The sequence below is a fragment of the Piliocolobus tephrosceles genome, chromosome 14, assembly GCF_002776525.5.
Source record: "Piliocolobus tephrosceles isolate RC106 chromosome 14, ASM277652v3, whole genome shotgun sequence".
In the NCBI taxonomy this organism is placed as follows: domain Eukaryota; kingdom Metazoa; phylum Chordata; class Mammalia; order Primates; family Cercopithecidae; genus Piliocolobus; species Piliocolobus tephrosceles.
In genome coordinates this window covers 24,245,538-24,261,327 of record NC_045447.1, presented here as the reverse complement: position 1 = coordinate 24,261,327, position 15,790 = coordinate 24,245,538, and positions in this window count along the sequence as shown.

The following is a 15,790-nucleotide window of genomic DNA, read 5'->3' as shown; positions in this document are numbered from 1 at the left end:
CAAAGGATGATTTTCATGTCCCATGGCTACTCATTCTTGGTTTAACAAATCTATTAAAAAATGTCTTTGAGACTAACCTAAATCTCTGCTCTTGTAACTTAACCTTTCTTTTCAATGCTTCTGTTCCTTAATTGTGTGGAGAAACCATTCTTGTATCTGCCTGCCTCCAAGATTGGGTAAGATGCTCATATTCTATGTTCCTATTGCTTCCCTTTCTTCCCTATCATTGAATACGTCCTACTAGACCATGTTTGACCATTTCTTCTGTCTCCCCATCAGGTCTGGGAGAGCAGGTATTAAGTCATATCCCTTCCCCATGACTATTGCTCCTAATTGTTATGCAATAGACTCATTACCACCTACTAAAATAAGCATCTAATGTATTTTCAAAGAATTCTAGTGAAGGATGATTTTCATGTCCCATGGTTACTCATTCTGGGTTGAACAAATCTATTAAGAAATATCTTTGAGATTAACCTAAATCTTTGCTATTGTAACTTAACCTTTCTTTTGATGACTGAGTCGCATTCTATGGTATGGATACACAGCAGTTTGTTTAACCATTCACCCACTGAAGGACATTTGGGTTATTTCCAGTTTTGAGTTACTATGAATAATGCTGTTGCAAATATTTGTGTACAGATTATTTTGTGTGAACACGTTTTCACTTTTTCTGGTATAAATGCCCAAAGTGAAATTGTTGGCTGTATGGTAAACACATGTTTAATTTGCCATGGTAAAATTAACTGCCATGATAAAAACATACCATGGCAGTTACCTATAAAATTTAAGCAGTTGCTTAAATATGGCAGTTACCTACAATTAATTTTGTAGGTAACTGTATGGCAGTTACCTACAACCAGAGTGGTTGTATCATTTTACTTCCCACAAGTAATGTGTGAAAGATCCGGCATCCTCTCTGTATCCTCCCTCCAGCATTTGGTGCCTTTACTATATTTTGCTTTAGCCATTCTGATAAGGGTGTGGTCATATCTCACTGTGGTTTTAATTTGCATTCCCCAATGGCTAATCATGTTAAACATCTTTTCACATACTGATTTGCCATCTGTATATCCTCTTTGATAACACAGAGATCTATTCTGGCTGCCACGAGGTACTTCTTGTTTCCTTCTTGAATCTCATTGGATTCAAAGGCAAAAGGTAAATTACTTACAGGTAAATGATGAGTTACTGCACTTGAGTATGTACAAGATAGTGTTCTAGGTACTGTAGATAAAGCAGTGAAGAGAACAGACAAAACCCCCTGCTTTCATGAAGCTTATATTCTGGTGGGGGGAGATAACCAGTAATTAAAACAAATAAGTTAATTTATAGTATATTAGATAGCCTTAAGTGGTTTAGAAAAAAAAGAAAAAAGATAGAAAATGATCTTAATTGCAATTTAAAATAGAGTTGTCAGAATAGACCTCATTGAGAGGAGATATTTGAGTGAAGACTTGAATAGGGTGGGGGAGGCCATGGATGTGTCAGGAGGAAGACAGCCTGGCGTTGAAGCCAGTGTACATGGTGTATTTACAGAGCAGCAAGGTGGCCAGGTCAGCTGGGGCAGTGGGTGAGGGTGAGTGGCGGGGGCGGGGCACAAGGTCAGAGTGATGGAGGAGGCTCACCGTGTATATCCTCCTGGGTCCGGGTAGGACTTGGCTTCTTCTTCACTGAGTTTGACGGGAAGAGGGGTGGTGGTGAGTGGAGTAGGGGTTCTTTGGAAGGTGACGGACGGAGAGGTGGCAGGCTCTAATTTTACTTTGAAAAGATCATCCTGTCTGCTGTGTTGAGAACAGTCTGAAGCAGGAAGTGTGGAGTCTGGGAGACCCATTTGGAGACCACTGCAATCATCCAGGAGAGGCAGGATGGTGGCCTGGATGAGGTGATGACTCTGAGGGTCACAAGAAATAGTGGATCCTGGATATATTAATGTTTTAAACTCAAGCAGACATAATTTCATATTATGCTAGATATGGAGTGAGAGAGAAAGAGAAAAGTCTGAGTCGAGGGTTTTTGGTTTGAGCATGGGGTGTGTAAAGACGTCTTTAATGGAGGCAGGGCAGGTGATGGCTAGATGCTTGAGAGCGGAGATTGAGATAAACAAAGTCTAAGGGGACTTTTAGATGACCAAGTGGAGGCAATTAATAGGTAGATGAATGGTTATGTGGGGCTTCCAGGCAGAGGCTGGTGTGGAGATACTAATTTGAGAGTCATGCTTGACACAGCACCTACCACACAGTTAATGCTCAAAGCGGAGGTTCTCCATATGGTTGCAGGCCCTCAAATCCTGTATCTCAAGTCCTTGGAGCCAGGTTTCAAAAAGCATTCAGTTGAACCGTCTGAAATTGCATATATCTGGTCATTTTTGACCTGCAATAGTAATAGTTATATATGGTTCTCCTGAATAATCCATTACACATACCTTATATTTCATAACACTTTTGGTGGGGTCTGAAACAACACCTAATAATCAACTACAGAAATAATTTTGCAGCCCAACATGCTCATACTGAATGCGATAGGTAATGATTCTCAACAACACATGCCCTCTCAGGTCAGCTTTTGCTGCCAAATGCTTTCAGTTTTTAGAGATTTTTGGATTTTGTTTATGGATTGGTATTATTATTATTGTTGCTGTTATTATTGTTACCATTCTGTATGGCATTTAGGGGGTTGAACTAGGCAATAAGTAGAAGTTACTGAAAGGCACACTTTAGCTCAATTTAAAGACTTTGTCAATAACGTCCAAAGATAAATCATGTTGTTTCCAGAGGTGGGAGCTCTCCATTTCAAGGGTAAGGACAGGACCTGGACGGCCACTTATTGAGAAAATTTTAGAGGAAATTTGATTATTGGAAAAGTGATTGGAGTTGATGTCTTTTACAGCTTCTACTCTTATTTAAACAAGATGACTCTAAATTTTTTCTACTTTTCAGGCCTTCTCCTCTCCATGTGTTAAATGGGGAGAGGGAGATTTTTGATTGCTAAGGATGCTTCTACCGTTAACGTTTTCAGGGTCTCGTGCTTCCCTGTGTCTTCTCTTTGCTTGTTGGTTGTTCCTTCCACCCATTTCTGCACATCTTTGCTTACATCCTTGTTTGCTAAGTAATATATTTTTCAGAATGTGCCATAGCAATTTCCTCATGATGTGCAAATGAGGGATTAGCAAGGGCGGCTGGGTTGGGTCAGCATATGTTTTCTCTGTTGCTCGAGTTAATAAAAAAAGCTCATTTTTCAGCAATTACTTCTAGATATTTTTTGGACTTGAGCAATATCCACAGCCTTTCTGCAAGGGTGCTTATTTGGGCATAGCCCTACTTTCCTGGACTGGCATTGATGGTTGGCAAGACCTCCTCTCTCTGGTTCTCTTGGGTAAAGAGCTATTTGATGAAATAGAAAATTTCAGTGGCTAACTCACCGTCTTCTAAGTGGCCACAGAAAAAGTGCAACCATTTTGAATAGAAACCTTTCTAAAATATAGTTTAAACTTTTAAAGCAGTTTATTTTTTATGATTATAAAAGTAACATTTTAACTTTAGAAAACTAAAGAAATAGAAGGCTATTGAGTCTTCTGCACTTATTGAATCACAAAGAGCGATGTTATTCCTATGCGGAATTTGCCCTGAAAATCAAAATTTCAGAAATCTTTCTTCTTTTCCTTTCTTCTTAATCATTTTCTTTCTTCCTGCTTTGCTTAAATCTAGCTTCCCTTTGGATTAATCAAAATTCTCAAGAGGGTGAAAGCCAACTATTTCACTTATAGGCATACACCTGAAAGAAGCCCTCACATATGTTCAACGGGAGATACGTATGAGGAGCAAGGAGCTTAACTGTAGCACCATCATCACAGTGGCACAAACCTGGATGCACACCAGATGCCTCTCATCAGGGAGGCAGCAAATAAACTGTGGTGAGCCACACAATAGGGCATTGTTCAGCCATCCAGATAAAGGATCAACAGCAACATGCTTCAATGCGGATGAATCTTAACACAACAATATTAATTGAAGATGTAAATTTCCAAAGATTATCTACAACAAAGCTTACATAAAGTTAAAAATAAGAAGTGTGCATTTGTGGTACACACACACACACACATATGGACGTATGTACATACCACTCATTGAAATGGAGAGCAAAGCACTGATGAATACAGGAATCTGGGTGATAGATACCCTGAGCAGGGGGATCAGAGGGTGGGTTGGCAAGGGGTTTCTTATGGTGTCATCTGATGCCCCATCCAGGTCCTAGCTTTCATTTTATGTCATGAGTTATTAGGTACTTATAGCATTGCAACTAATTAACTAACTGACTTAATAAAAGTAAGTCCAGGTATGAACCTTGATGACAATGTGACATAATTTGAGAATGATGATGATTCCAATTTTGTGTATCTGAGATCCAAAAATAGAAAAGAAATGGGAGTCAGTGGACACTGTTTGCGGTCCTAACAAACTTTCCATGAGTCATGGGATGAGCATTAGTGCACAGATTTCACAGTGTCTATTTTGGCTTCACAGAGAAACATTTTTAAATTCCTTTTCTTCGTTCTTGGCTCTGGTCCAGGCAGGTGATGTTGCCGGACACATGAGATCTTGCAGAACCTGGCCCCACTCTTGTTTTTGTTTTTGTTTTTTTTGAGATGGAGTCTTGCTCATCACCCAGGCTGGAGTGCAGTGGCGCTATCTCAGCTCACTGCAAGCTCCGCCTCCCGGGTTCACGCCATTCTCCTGTCTCAGCCTCCCAAGTAGGTGAGACTACAGGTGCCTGCCAACGCGCCCGGCTAACTGTTTGTACTTTTAGCAGAGACAGGGTTTCACCGTGTTAGCCAAGATGGTCTCGATCTCCTGACCTTGTGATCCGCCCGCCTCGGCCTCCCAAAAGTGCTGGGATTACAGGCGTGAGCCACCGCGCCCAGCCCCTGGCCCCACTCTTAAAGCTAATAAGCACTTCCTTGAAAGAGCCTGGAGTTATGACTTTGTATTTGATGGCCATTTGGTTCCAGTTAGAATGTAGGAGTAGACCTGTCTCTGGGTAGGTGACAAGCTCTGGTTGAGAGAGTGGTGTCCATGTGGAGAGAGGATTGGCAGAGATTCAGGAATAGAGAACAGCCAGCACCAAGGTAGAGAGATGCACCTGGTTGTGACAGAGCATTTGCAATTCTGAGCCAGCCAGGTGGAGCCCAAGGAGTCTTGGCCAACCAGACTATTTCGTTGGACCCTTTCTTCCTTCTCTGGCCTTGAGATTATTACTCAGTTTTAAGTAAGAATGCTGCTAAATTGTGAGGCCTGGCTGAGAGTGTGGACCATCTCTCATTCCTTGGATACTGACTCTGTGGCCCAGACTCTTTCAGAACCTGGAGATGTAGATGCAACCTAAATCTGAAGTTGGAGATTGTTATTATTTTTCCATGGTTGTAGCCATACTTCTCAGGAGGATGGTACTAGCTTTTAGTGCTGAGCTGTGCTGAGTGGATCTTGCTATTAAGGAGCAAAGGGATTAGCTATAGACTGCATTTACAGTGGCAGCCCCAGGCAAAGTTAGAGCTCCCTCTTTTGAGTGTGTCTGCAGCCCACATCTCCATGACTATTCTTATCACACTGCATTATCATGACTTATTTACCCGTGGCTGCCACCCACTAGCCTGTGAGCATCTCAAGGATAGAGACTATGTCTTTTTCATTGCCAAGTCTCCCAAGTCCAGGGTACAGTGTAGGTGCCAAATAAGTGTTTTGAGGGGACACTGTACATTACACTTCGTAGCTGATGCCTGGTGAGTGAAATTCAAGGTGTGGACAGATGATCACTGGTTAGGAGGGATCCAAGGGGAATTTAGAGTGAGGAAGGGGTGGTTTTGCTTGGGCTTTGAGTGTATTTTATGGATGGAGATGATAGGGAATGTGAAGGTGGAGATGAGGGAGTTTTGGTATTGGTGGTGATGGTGGGTATGGGGATATTCAAAGCAATAACTAGAACTGCATCCCTGCTGACCCACCAGAGTAGATTCTGGCTATAAACAGTCAGCATTGCCACTCCTGTGCCTCCTAGCTACAGGTCAGCCCTGAAGATGAGGAGGGGCGTGGGGACATGATGGTGCTGTGGTAGAACAGGAATAAATGTTTCAGCATCACCACCTTTATTCCAGTTCTGTATCAGGACCTTTTTGTATATGACCTTTGCTGATTCTCATACAACCTTGACAGGTAGGCACTATTACTTCAATTTTGAAACAGACTCAGAAGGGTGACACGAGTGGCAGGGCTGGAGCTGAAGCTCAGCCCAGGTTCCTAGTTACTAGGACTGTGCTCTGTTCTTTCTTGAAGGTATGGGCAGTAGGGGTCAGAGAGAAGACGCCTACTGGGTTTTGAGCAGGAGCCATGAGATAGGCCCAAGGGCGAATGTGGGCAAAAAGCAGGAGATATGGCTTTAGAAGAGGGCTAGCAGGGTCCTTAGGGCTGGAGTGGATAAAGTATTCAGGCATCTGTGTTCAGGAACATTCTCTTCCTTCATTTCCGAGGAAGCTCACACCCTTGGCATGGCCTTGCTGGGGAATGTTTCTGGAACTGGACACAGAGCTCAGGGTCAATGGAAGGAAAAGTGCTGCCCTGGAATCAGGGCCAGAGACAACAATTTTAGAATTTAGAGTGGAGAGGTTGAGCACAAGGTTTCAGTCACTGGGGCTGGAGAGGAGTAATGCCTGCCTGGTTAGGGGAGAAACTTCATTAGAGGGATGAAAAGAAAGTGATTAAAAAAATAAAAAGACAACAAGTCAGAAACTGAAGATGCAGTTGAACAAGTAAATGGTTTTAGTACTAGCTATGGTGAGAGAGAAATGCTCAAGGACCAGTTTCCTAGGGGTGCATTTTTCATAAAAAAGTGTTTGAGTGATTTATTGTTGGAGGCAACTTGTATAAGGGAGAGATAGAGGGAGGGTTGGGAAAGAGGTGAAAAGACGCACAGAAACAGAAAGACAGACCGAGATGGAGGCAGGAATACACAAAGGCAAAAGAAATACAAATACAGTAACCCAGAGACACAGAGGAGGATAACAGGCCGGAGGTCCAGGGACAAAAGGAAACCGGGACAGAGAGAATCAGAGACAGGGAGAAAAGGACAGAGACAGAAAGAGGAAGCGGCCCAATGACACAAATGCCCAATGCATAGCTATGTTTAATGGAGAAAACACAGTGAAACTTCCTGAGAAGTACTGCATCCTGGGTCTTGGGGCCTCCCCAGGAGGATTGGTTCTTTGGCTTAGCTGAGATACTGCATGGTCCTAAGTCTCTGTGCCTTCCTCACTGTCTTAGTCTGTTATGGTTGCTACAGCAGAATACCATAAACTAGGTAATTTATAAATAATAGAAATTTATTGGTCTTAGTTCTGGAGGCTGGGAAGTCCAAGATCAAGGCACCAACAGATTCAGTGTCTGGTGAAGCCTCGCTCTCTGTTTCAAATATGGTGCCTTCTTGCTGCGTCCTTACATGGAGGAAGGGAAAAACCAACTCCCTCAGGCCTCTTTTATGAAAACGCTAATCCCAAAGGTTCTGCCCTCATGACCTAATCACTTCTCCCCACCCATTAATACTATTGCATTTGGGATTAAGCCTCAAGATATCTTTTTTTTTTTTTTTTGATAGGGTACACAGACCTTCAGACCATAGTACTCACTGACATGTGGAAACTCCTGGGCCAAAGGCTACCTTTAATACAGATTTTTCATGTAATGACAGCATCTTAGCACTGGAAGAGAGAGGCCTTGGAGCCATCTCCCATTCTCTTATCTCAGACTGCTGCTTGCTCCTCTGCAGTTAACTCCAATCACCAGTTGCTCATTACTCTTCCAGAACATCATTCCTTAAACTGAGCTACGTCCCTGTGATTTCCGCAGTTTGGGAGTGACACATGAGCAAATCTAGTGTTGATTTTTCTTTTGGCTCTTCAGGTTGTTGATGACAACAACCTTGTTCCCGACTATGTTCTTTCTTCTTTGGGTCAATCTCCTGCATTTCCTTCACTGGTGTTATTAGTCAGGACAAGCTAGGTTATGCTGTAGTAACAAACGAATCCAAGATCTCAGGAGCTCTTAGAAGCAAAGGTTAATTTCCTGCTCACACTATGTATTCAACACAGGCTAAAACAACTTTACTCTGCTCCAACCCATATTCACCCCAGGACTCAGGTTGATCAAGTAGACTCTATCTAAAACATTGCTGATCATGGTGATTGAAGAAAAAGAGAACACGAGTCTTCATACCCTGTTTCTGAAAGTTTCTACCAGAAGTGAAACATATCACCTTCACTCATGTGGTATTGGCCATAGCCTATGCCAATGAAGTGGGGAAGGGAAATTTGTTCTTAGGAAGGGATAGCAAATATTTGTGAACAATAATAGTCTACTACAATTGGCTTCTCCTATCCCACAGTTTCTAGCTCTCTATAGAAGCTACTCCCCTGTTCATGGAGGCTTCCAAGCTTATTGATGTTTCTCTTGATATTTGGGAGCCAGTACAGAACAAGTCACTTGGAGGGAGGTGATGCTCACGGGGCACCAGGTGACCATACTCATGAATGGTCCTCCTCTGTCTTAGAGCTACACCATATGCAATACGTGTCCACTGAGTTTGCCAAGGTCATGAAGAGAGAGGAAGCACACCTTTAATCTGATCTCTTTACCCAGGTTAAGTGGGCCTTTATCCCTCGAAGCCTTTTAAAGAATCTCGTCCTTTATTGCTTAAGTTCTAGAAGCAATTTTCTCCTCTGTAGCTCCAAGATGAGAAAGGTCTTCCCTACTTTCATTGGATTTTGAATGAGTGAGTAATAAACATTTATTTTAGTAATTCACTGAAATTTTCAGGATTTGTCTGTTTTAGCAGCTAGTGCCAATTAGTCTAATGCAGAAATTGATACTGGTAGTGATACTGGTAGTGAGGGTGCTTCATTAAAAAAAGGATAATAGAAATGATTTTAGCTTAGTGGTCAAGAGACAGGTGATTGGAAACTGAACCATAGACTGGAAAGATGGAGATCAGGTCAAGGTTTTGGAAAGTTGTCACCTGTGATGACTAGAAGGGCAAAGAGTGCTCACTGAACTCATCACTTCAGGGTAACAAGTAGGAAAATAGGGTGATGGTAGCATAGCTGTATTTGGCAAGGTATTAGGAGTATTACTTGAGCTCAAGAAATTGTTAGATGAGTTGCAAGCAGAAATTCTGAATAATAGAGCCCAGAAAGATGGGACCTTGGAGTTGAAACAGCAGACTATTTCTAGGTTCCACACAACATGAGATGGAATTTAAAAGGGATTTACGTGGCAAAGGCCCAGTAAAATCTCCTGTTTGGGAAATGACTCAGGTCAAAGATCAAATTAGAGGTGTGGTCTTGTCATTGATTTTTCCATGTAGCCTCAAGGTAGCTGCTATTAGGTGAAGAGAGAGAGAAACAAGGTGATGAAAAAGAAAAGGAAAAGGCAGATTTAGGAAGTGTATCTTAAAAAGAACTTTGCCTGTGTTCACTGGCAAAGACATCAGAAGCCTCTTAAGTTATTGAGTGAAATGCAACACCAAAGAAGCCTCAAGTCTGGGCTGCACAATCTTTGAGAGTTAAAGCAATCCCTGGGATGCCAGCCTCCCATGAACAGAAAGTGGATTAAGGAAACTATTTAAACTCCAAGGAGTGTTGTGGGAAGGAGAACCTTCCCCCAGCCCCCAACCAAAGAGTGGATCCAGTGGTCATGAGAACAATGGACAAGGCTGAGCTTCCCTGACAGAAGATTCACAGCCCCTCACCCAGAGCTGGAGCCTTCAGGACATCTGCCCAGCAGGATTTCAGAGCAGCTCTGAACCTGTGACTCCTGTGTGTGTCCCATTCTTTCCAGCAGGTGTGTTTCCTGTGACTGTCCCATCCTGTTCCATCTTTGTATCTTGGATTTGTAGTGTGTGAAGTGGGGTATAGGGGTTGTTGGCAGAGAATGATGTAGAAAATGTACTTACAGATCATAGGCCTAGGGCAGTGACTCTCAACTGGGGGTACTTTTTGGCTGTAGGAACTTTTGTTAATAGCAGAGGGCATTTTTGGTTGTCACAACCGAAGGTGGTGGTGATATTGACAGCTAGTGGGCTGAAGGCAGGATTGCCATGAAACATTCTACAATGCAGGGGACAGTCCCCCCATGACAATGAATTATCCAGTCTAAAATATCTACATGACCAAGGCATTTATTCCCTTGTCTAGGGAATAAAAGGCAAAACATCCCAACCTAATAGGAAGATTATAGGACGTCACCTGGAAATCAGAGAACCTGGTGCGGAGTTGGTGCTCATTTCTTCATTCAACAGACACTGAGTATCTGTGGGAGGTTGGGGGAGGTAAAGCAGTGGGGATTTGTCAGGGTAATTAATGCTAGTTGCTGCAATAGACAAACCCCCAAATCTCACTCAGTGTATTAAACAATAAAGTTTTATTTTTTCACATCATGTCAAAGAAAATTTTTCTTCTGATCATCAGATATATATTTTTTCTCTTATGGGCAGTGTAAGCCTGCTAATGGATTGATTTTCCTCATTGATTTGGCTACTAGGCAGCTCATTATAACAACTGTTCCTTGCTGTTTACTAATGTTTCCTGGCCTTTCTTATTACCTGACATTTGCCCATTACTTTGATTCTTCTCCTGCCTGCTCCCCACTACTGTCAAAACACCTTTGGGATGAGATAAGCTATAAACTAATGAACGAAGTAAAAACATTCTTGCTGGCACACGGCTGCTGTGAAAGAGAAATCAGGGAACTGCTGTGTGCCTCTTTCCTTTTTCAAAAAGGAAAGTGGAGCTTTGAGTTCTGGCTTAAAGATGTACAGAATTGAAACATTTTGGGGTTGGGATCTTCAAACAGCTTTGCTTTTTGCATTCTGTAGTTTTACTTACCCATTTTAAGTTGCTATTTTAACAATCCAGAGTCTCATTTGCTTTAGCTGAGCAAGGGAGGAGACGAGAAACTAAGGTATTTTCTCCAAGATCTTTTGGGGAATCACTTCATGCAAATGTCTTTGTATCAGAAGGAAACTGTCAGAAGGTCAGCCCCCTCTCCACTCCTGAAAAGGCATAATTCAGAGTTGGTATTTTTAGTTTTGCTTTTCTGTTTCCAAATACGAAACAGACAAGGAGTCAGGAGACCCATCACGTACTTGCTATGTGACTTCAGGCTGTTCACACCCCTGTCTCTGGTCTCCAGAAAAACAAGAGGGCTGAGAATCCACCCAGATGCATGGTTTTTGTGTAGCTGGGGAGTGGGCTATTCCAGTGAAATGTGCGTTTTGATGATCATGGCTAAGTGGGACTTTAGTGACTGAAACCCTGTGTTCAGATGAAGCCTGCTCAGGTCCTATAAGCGTAGAGGAAATGAGGGTTTTGGAGGCCCAGGTTGGGGTCTCACTGGACAGTCTCAAGAGGTGGGAGTGAATGTGAACTCTGGAGCACATTGGTTTCCACGTGTCCCTCTGTTGTGTAACCCCAGGCAAACCAGGGAGCCTCCTTAGGCCTCAGAGTCCTCATGGACTACAACAGGATGACAGAACTACTTGTTATGAAGAAAAAGTGACATGATGCTCATAAAGTCCTGGGTACATTCTGCAATTCACATTCCTGATTACTGCCCTTCATTGAGTCAGACATGGCTGGATTGGGGTATGACCACCAGGAGGACTGGGCCAGGATGCCCTCACCCAGGGCACCGCTGACTGGCCTCTTCCCCCTTGAAAGTGGTTAGAAAATAGTTGCCCCAGCAACTCTCCCTGAACAAAGAGCAAGAAGGATACAGAAACATCCTTACTGATAAGGTTCCAGACAGCCAGCTTGCAATTTTGCAAACGTTCCTCGAGACACAAGCCGCTTTTCCTTTCTGGGTTTCCATTTTCTCCTCTGTAAAATGAATAAATTAGATTAGATCATTCCTAATCTATATCTGGGTACAGTGGCATGTGCCTGTAATCCCAGCTACTTGGGAGGCTGAGGCAGGAGGATTGCTTGAGCTCAGGAGTTTGAGACCATGTCAGGCAACACAGTGAGGCCCTGTGTCAATAAAGGGGAAAAAAATATGTGCCTCTCATCTAATCTTGGCATGACTGGCATTTCAGACCAAGTAATTCTTTGTTGATCTGTGCACTGTAGGACATTTAGCAGCATCCCTGCCTCTGCCTACTAGAAGTCAGTAGCAACCTTCTCCTGAGTTGTGACAACCACAAATTTGGCAAGAGATTGCCAAATATCCCCTGAAGGCCAAATGGCCTTGGTTGAAAACCATGATTTAAGAGTACTTAAACATAGCAATGCTGAACACCTTTACTGAGTACTTCTTTATTCCAGCTACTGTGCTAAGCGATTTCCATGTCCTAATCTTAATCAATCCTCATGACATCCTTGTGAAGTCAGTAATTATCTTTTGCTTTGCAAATGAGGGTGATGAGCTGCTGATAAATCACAAAGCTGGGATTCGTATCTGTGTTTTCCTGACTTCAGAGCCCGTGAGCTTCACCATTCTGAAAATTTTGAAATACAGGGGTGGTCTTTTGAAGACCAAGGCAAAATGTTTGATGTAGTAAAAGCACAGGATTTGGGACCATGTGGACCTGACTTGGAATCTCAACTCCATGCTGATGAGCTTATCACTGTCTCCACACTGACCCCCATTTCTGCCATTGTTAAATTGGGGGTAATACCAGCCATGCAGACTGTTGGAGGATAGAATAAGGCTGTAGGACACCGGACATATCAGTCTTCTATACGCTTGACAACAATGGAGAGCTCCGTGAACGTTGCTTTTGTTCCTTCCCCACCATCCCACATTTGGTGTCAGCTCTCCTGGGGTAGATGAAGACCTCATGACACAGTGTGTCACCCCCATCTTGGTACCACTGTCCCTTGGGTGTTGAGGCCTTTCTTCCGAGCCCTGTACCAGCATAGACAGTGGGCTGCTGGAAAGTTCATACTCAATATAACCAGAACTGAAATAGGCACATTGCCCCCAATCTGCAACTCCCCTGTGGCTTTCTCAGTGACCACCAGAGTGGTCCCAAGGCAGGACTCTGGGAGTCATACTTGACTTCTCCCAACACCTCACTTCCATAGCCAGGCACTGTCCACCATACTTAGTCAGCCCCACTGGCATTTGTCTGCGTGTCTCATCCCTGCGGCCTTTTCCCTGGGCCAGGCTGCCATACTCCTCACCTGGACTGCTGAAAGTGCCTTCTAACTAGTCTCCCTGCCTCCCGTCTTGCCTCACCATCTATCCTGACAGTGCCCTCACCATCTATACTGACCGTGCCGCCAGAACAATCCTTCTCCTCTGGAAATCTGACCAGGTCTCTGCCTCCTTGTCCCGAGATAAAGCTTATCTCCTTACCTGGCACATAAAATCCCTCTCATTCTGGCTTTGTCTTCTCTTTACCCTCCTCTTCAGCCTCTCTCCCCTTAATTTTCTGTTTCAGTCCTAGGGGACCATTCACAGTTTCTCAAAGGCACCATGCTCTCTCTTCTCTTTAGCCATCGGAATATACTTTTGTCCAGCCTAGAGCTCTTCTCTGCTACTTTTGCTTTGGCTTAGATGACTCTTTTAAGCTTCAGCTTAGAGTTCACTTCCCCTTGGGAGCCTTCTCTGATCCCTCAACATGGGTCAAGTACAGTCATGCGTCCTTAATGACAGAAATACATTCTGAGAAATGTGTTGTTAGGCAATTTTGTTGTGTGAACATCATAGAGTGTACTTAACACAAACCCAGATGGCACAGCTATGGCACACCCAGGCTATACTGCAGAGCCTACTGCTCCTAGGCTGTATCCCTGTACAGCATGCTACTGTACTGAATACTTAGGTAATTGTAACATAGTGGGAAGTTTTGTCTATCTAAACATAGAAAATGTCCAGTAAAAATGTGGTATGAAAGATTTAAAAAATGGAAAAGCTGTATAGGGCACTTACTATGAATGGAGTTTGCAGAAATGGAAGTTGCTCCAAGTGAGTCAATGTGTGAGTGGTTAGTGAATGTGAAGGCCTAGGACATTACTGTACACTCCTGTACTTTATAAACACTCTACATTTAAGTTACACTAAATTGACATAAACATTTTCTTTCTTCAATAATAACCTTAGTGAACAGTAACTTTTTAACTTTATGAACTTTAACTTTTTAACTCAGTCATTATATTATAACTTAACTTTATTTTTTAAATTTTTGACTCTTTTGTAACACCTAGCTTGAAACACACATTGTACAGTTGTATGAAAATATTTTATTTGTTTATATCTTTATTCTATAAGCTTTTATCTATTTTAAAATATTTAAAAAATTTCTTATTTTTTAAACATTTTTGTTAAAAATAAAGACACAAATACACACATCAGCCTAGGTCTACACAGGGTCAGAATTATCAATATCACTGTTTTTTCACTTCCACGTGCTGTCCCATTGGAAAGTCTACGGGGACAATACCATGCATGGAGCTGTCATCTCCTATGATACTAATGCTTTCTTCTGGAAAACTTCCTGAGGCTGTTTTGCAGTTAACTTAAATTCAGAAGAGGGAGTACATGTGAAGAATAATGATAAAAAGTATAGTATAGTAAATACATGATCTAATAACATAGTCATTTCTTATCATTATCAAGTATGATATACTGCACATAATTGCATGTGCTATATGACTAGCAGCACAGTAGGTTTGTTTACACCAGCATCATCATAAACATGTAAGTAATGCATTGTGCTACAACATTATGATGGCTATGATGTCACTAGGTGATAGAAATTTTTCAGCTCCATTATAATCTTATGGGACCACCATCATACATGTGGTCTGTCATTGACCAAAATGTCCTTATGTGGTGTGTGACTGTATCTACTTAGGGCTTCCCCACTAAGGTAGTTACTCTTGTGTGCCAATAACCATCCACTGACATGTCTGTATCCCCCACTAGACTGAGATTTTTTTTTTTTTTTTTGAGAGAAGCAAGTACGTCTTTTTCTACAATCCCCAGACCCCAGAACAGGCATTGCTATGATCATTGTTGGTAGCACAAATGGATGATAGGTGGTGTTGCATGACTTAAAGAGTAGCATAAGGAGGTGGGAAGAAACCAAGGCAGGAAGCTATGGACTCTGACAAACAAGCAGTTGTGACCAGTTTTGAAACTGGCTCAGCAACCCCTCATCCCATTTTGAAATCTCCAGGAATTCAACAGGTAAATTATCCTATTTGTGGAAGTGTGACTCAAGGCAACCTTATCTCTGACATTAAGAGAAATTAAAAAAAAAAAAAAACTAATGGAGAAACAGAAAATCAAACATCACATGTTCTCACTTACAAGTGGGAGCTAAACATTGGGTACACAGAAACAGAAAGATGAGAACAATAGACACTGGGGACTGCTAAAGGGGAGAGAGAAGGGAAGCAGGGGCTGAATAACCACTTATTAGGCACTATGCTCACTTCCTGGGTGATGGATTTAGTTATACCTCAAACCTTAGCATCGAATCTATAAATTACCTTGGGCAGTATGGCCATTTTCACGATATTGATTCTTCCTATCCATGAGCATGGAATGTTCTCCCATTTGCTTGTGTCTTCTTTTATTTCATTGAGCAGTGGTTTGTAGTTCTCCTTGAAGAGGTCCTTCACATCTCTTGTAAGTTGGATTCCTAGGTATTTTACTCTCTTTGAAGCAATTGTGAATGGGAGTTCACTCATGATTTGGCTCTCTGTTTGTCTGTTATTGGTGTATAAGAATGCTAGTGACTT